This window comes from Schistocerca piceifrons, unplaced genomic scaffold, assembly GCF_021461385.2.
Source record: "Schistocerca piceifrons isolate TAMUIC-IGC-003096 unplaced genomic scaffold, iqSchPice1.1 HiC_scaffold_1086, whole genome shotgun sequence".
Classification (NCBI taxonomy): domain Eukaryota; kingdom Metazoa; phylum Arthropoda; class Insecta; order Orthoptera; family Acrididae; genus Schistocerca; species Schistocerca piceifrons.
In genome coordinates, this window is record NW_025726892.1 from 15,001 (window position 1) to 20,000 (window position 5,000).

At 54.2% G+C, this 5,000-nt stretch overlaps 1 non-coding gene across 1 annotated transcript in view; it reads left to right on the forward strand.

Annotated features, from left to right (window-relative positions):
* Window positions 1-3,563: 3,563 nt before the first annotated feature.
* LOC124727152 overlaps window positions 3,564-5,000 on the forward strand; it is a 1,909-nt gene continuing 472 nt past the window's right edge. Inside the window, exon 1 of the ribosomal RNA XR_007006961.1 lies at window positions 3,564-5,000. This exon is cut by the window's right edge and continues 472 nt beyond it. This is a non-coding gene — a ribosomal RNA (small subunit ribosomal RNA).

The following is a 5,000-nucleotide window of genomic DNA, read 5'->3' on the forward strand; positions in this document are numbered from 1 at the left end:
CCTCCTGCAACGACGCTACCGCCATCTATGAGACGCCAAGCCGACTAAGACAGCGATGGCGCCACAGTGGCCGCCTTTCGACGCCACCCACAAAGGCTGCAGCCTCTGTCGACCATAGCACCCAATCTCCAGTGGCTCTGCCGCACGAAGCCGTGGACCGGCAATGACGCCACCCGCACCCGTTCGTGCACCACCCCAACCGCCAAACTCGCACCTCCAGCGGATGAACGGCGGACGTTTCCCGCACTCGTAAAGTGCAATCCACCCCTATAACTTGCGTTTCATGAAGAGTTATTTCCAATATGCGACATTCCCGCTGTCCGTATACATGAGCCGCGACCTGTACCACTTACGAGCGAGAGACGCGATCGCGTTGCTCACTGTACGGCGTCCGATACCGAGCCATCAGCATGTCGGTCCCCATGCGCGTTGCACTCGCACTCGCAGTCGCAAAAACGTGGGGCAAATATATTACGCGGAAGAGTTATAACAGACCGAGCCCCACTGCATGGGGGGAGTCTTTGTCACTAATGTACACAGATGGAACATTTTGGACTGGAACCAGATTACCCGTACACACGGCGCTGATTAGTAATCAATGCAGAGCCATCAAACTACAGCAAATATACACAACTGTCCGTATACATGCTGAAAGAGTCTGCCCAAAATGGGAACCACACGTCAGCCAGACACTCTGATCACGCACCACTCTCTGCTTCTAACAGGCGCACATACAATATGTAAGCACCAGCATGGAACAACATCCAGTGCATCTTCTCCGCCACATTACACAATCCACACTATCACAACCAGACCAGGAGGTCCGTGCGGAAAATACAATATCCCAGCCTTTCGACATCCACCATTGCGCAGACCAGGCACCAACACCCACACATGTCCTATACAACGGTGCACCCAACATCACAATAGTACCTCCTGTCACAGCGCACAAACAATGACATGAGTCAAAGACACAGGTCTCACACAAGCATAGAATTGGAGCGCCGCCTCTAATAAGCCAAAGGTGCATCCTGACGTGACAAATCTGATCATGTCACAAGCATTCACTTACTATAATCACTATCAACGAACCTGCCGCCCCCGCCCCCCCCCCCCCTACACCTTTCCGTACAACAACGTGTAACCTAACCTAACCTAACCTAACCTATGTTGTACCTTAACCTAACCTATGTTGTACCTTAACCTAACCTATGTTGTACCTTAACCTAACCTATGTTGTACCTTAACCTAACCTATGTTGTACCTTAACCTAACCTATGTTGTACCTTAACCTAACCCATGTTGTACCTTAACCTAACCCATGTTGTACCTTAACCTAACCCATGTTGTACCTTAACCTAACCCATGTTGTACCTTAACCTAACCCATGTTGTACCTTAACCTAACCCATGTTGTGCCTCAACCTAACCCATGTTGTGCCTCAACCTAACCCATGTTGTGCCTCAACCTAACCCATGTTGTGCCTCAACCTAACCCATGTTGTGCCTCAACCTAACCCATGTTGTGCCTCAACCTAACCCATGTTGTGCCTTAACCTAACCCATGTTGTGCCTTAACCTAACCCATGTTGTGCCTTAACCTAACCCATGTTGTGCCTTAACCTAACCCATGTTGTGCCTTAACCTAACCCATGTTGTGCCTTAACCTAACCCATGTTGTGCCTTAACCTAACCCATGTTGTGCCTTAACCTAACCCATGTTGTGCCTTAACCTAACCCATGTTGTCGCCTTAACGTAACCCACGTTGTCGCCTAAACCTGCTCTGTAATTGTTATACGACTCGTTCAATTACTGTAGTGTTGCCCACCCGCAACCCTCGCAATATAGTTCGCTACTCGCACTGCCCGCACCCCTGTGTATCGCTTCATGTTAAACACCTTGCAAGTCTTGCTCACTTTCCACATGCTCCTGCTGTACACTGTAATGTGGATGGCAGCAGGACGTACATGCCGCCCCTCCCCACGTCCCCACCTTGCCCCCTGCCTTCGCAAGCTGGTTGGTGAGAAGTTTGCATGTTCAATGCCCTTCGCATGCGACGTACTCAGGCTACGTTGTGGTGCGGCCTGTGTCAACTGTCCGCTGATGTCGTACGCGTGAACCACAATCTGTACTGCACATTCGTCCTTATGTACTGAATGATACATCGTGGCACATGTGTGACCGCACAACGACTGCGCCCAAAAACGGCGGACCATACAGTGCAAATATTGTGCACGCAGCTACGTGTCGTCTCCCTATGAGAGCTGGATTGCAGTGTGGTACGCCATAGAGACGTGTGGGAGGAACGGACGCCGTGGATGGCGATCAGCATGAGCTGTCTGTTGATGTATTCGGACCTAGTCGTCTCTCCTCACACACCGTGATGGCATGGTGCACCGCGTTCCATATCTGCGACATGCTACAGAGGCCGGTTGACAGTCGTTCGAGCAATGGACATCGCATACGTACGGGGGCCACCTTCCACGTATTGTCTAGGCGTGCACATTTTGTTGCGTGTATGTGGGCAGACGTAGTGTGGCGTGACACCTGACACAGGCATGCAATAATCGTTGAAGTTGCAAATGGCGATGGACGCCTGCGTTTTCTGGTGAAGTTACGCAAATGAACAAATGGTAACCTGTTGTGGTGCGGTTGTTCTCGCTAGGGGTGAATCGGTGATGGCGACGATAGGTTGAGGTACTAACCGGTTGTTCCAGCGATACCCACCATGCCGACGAAACTGAACGGCATCTGGGTGTGAAGCGATACGCGGCGGTGGCTGGGTGGGACCGTCCCCGGCCGGTGAGGGGGCGCCTCCCGGCGTGCTGGCCGCGCGGTGCGTGGGCGCACGCGCTACAGCCGGCTGGTGGGGGCGGCCAGTGGCAGGCGCGCCGGCCGACGGACGCGGCAGGCGTCGCAGCTGCGCGCCGGCGCACCCTGCGCGCGGCGCCGTGCGGCCAAAGTAGGTCCTCGCGGGCCCGGTGCGAAGCGCGGTGGACATCTTCAGTGTGCTGGTCCGATTGAGGACTGTGTGCGTTGAGGATGCGCCGCCGCCCGGCGCTCGGCGCCGCGACGCCGTCTGCTGCTCGGTCGCCCCAGCGGTTCTCGCTGGTGGTTTGTATCGCAGCTGTGCGGATGTGTTGGCGCGTGCGCTGTGCTGGGAGAGTTCGCTTCGGCACCCAAGTGGGGCTTTTGTCCTTCTGTGGCGCTGGCGTTGGAGCTGCCGGTCACCGTAGGTGGCGCGTGTTGTCTCCCGCCGGCAATGCCACGACAGCACGCTCCCGGGCCTCTGTCGGCAGCGGCAAGCTCAGTTGGGAGCACGGGTGGTCGCACCGAAAGCGTCTACTCGCCTAACTCCGGGCGATTGCGCCTCTCTCGAACCCGACCAAGTACTTGGGACGGCGCTGCGCGCCGCCGGGACCTGAGAGGGTTTCGAGGTGTATTGTGCAGGGGAGCTCAGCCTCCTCCTGTTTGCAGAATGATTGAGCGGACGCTTGCGTGTTCGCGCGGGCCCCCGGGACACACTCCCGGGCGGCCGGCTGCTCAGCTCTAGTTGACGCAGCTCCCTGGTTGATCCTGCCAGTAGTCATATGCTTGTCTCAAAGATTAAGCCATGCATGTCTCAGTACAAGCCGCATTAAGGTGAAACCGCGAATGGCTCATTAAATCAGTTATGGTTCCTTAGATCGTACCCACGTTACTTGGATAACTGTGGTAATTCTAGAGCTAATACATGCAAACAGAGTCCCGACCAGAGATGGAAGGGACGCTTTTATTAGATCAAAACCAATCGGTCGGCTCGTCCGGTCCGTTTGCCTTGGTGACTCTGAATAACTTTGGGCTGATCGCACGGTCCTCGTACCGGCGACGCATCTTTCAAATGTCTGCCTTATCAACTGTCGATGGTAGGTTCTGCGCCTACCATGGTTGTAACGGGTAACGGGGAATCAGGGTTCGATTCCGGAGAGGGAGCCTGAGAAACGGCTACCACATCCAAGGAAGGCAGCAGGCGCGCAAATTACCCACTCCCGGCACGGGGAGGTAGTGACGAAAAATAACGATACGGGACTCATCCGAGGCCCCGTAATCGGAATGAGTACACTTTAAATCCTTTAACGAGTATCTATTGGAGGGCAAGTCTGGTGCCAGCAGCCGCGGTAATTCCAGCTCCAATAGCGTATATTAAAGTTGTTGCGGTTAAAAAGCTCGTAGTTGGATTTGTGTCCCACGCTGTTGGTTCACCGCCCGTCGGTGTTTAACTGGCATGTATCGTGGGACGTCCTGCCGGTGGGGCGAGCTGAAGGCGTGCGACCGCCTCGTGCGTGCTCGTGCGTCCCGAGGCGGACCCCGTTGAAATCCTACCAGGGTGCTCTTTATTGAGTGTCTCGGTGGGCCGGCACGTTTACTTTGAACAAATTAGAGTGCTTAAAGCAGGCAAGCCCGCCTGAATACTGTGTGCATGGAATAATGGAATAGGACCTCGGTTCTATTTTGTTGGTTTTCGGAACCCGAGGTAATGATTAATAGGGACAGGCGGGGGCATTCGTATTGCGACGTTAGAGGTGAAATTCTTGGATCGTCGCAAGACGAACAGAAGCGAAAGCATTTGCCAAGTATGTTTTCATTAATCAAGAACGAAAGTTAGAGGTTCGAAGGCGATCAGATACCGCCCTAGTTCTAACCATAAACGATGCCAGCCAGCGATCCGCCGCAGTTCCTCCGATGACTCGGCGGGCAGCCTCCGGGAAACCAAAGCTTTTGGGTTCCGGGGGAAGTATGGTTGCAAAGCTGAAACTTAAAGGAATTGACGGAAGGGCACCACCAGGAGTGGAGCCTGCGGCTTAATTTGACTCAACACGGGAAACCTCACCAGGCCCGGACACCGGAAGGATTGACAGATTGATAGCTCTTTCTTGATTCGGTGGGTGGTGGTGCATGGCCGTTCTTAGTTGGTGGAGCGATTTGTCTGGTTAATTCCGATAACGAACGAGACTCTAGCC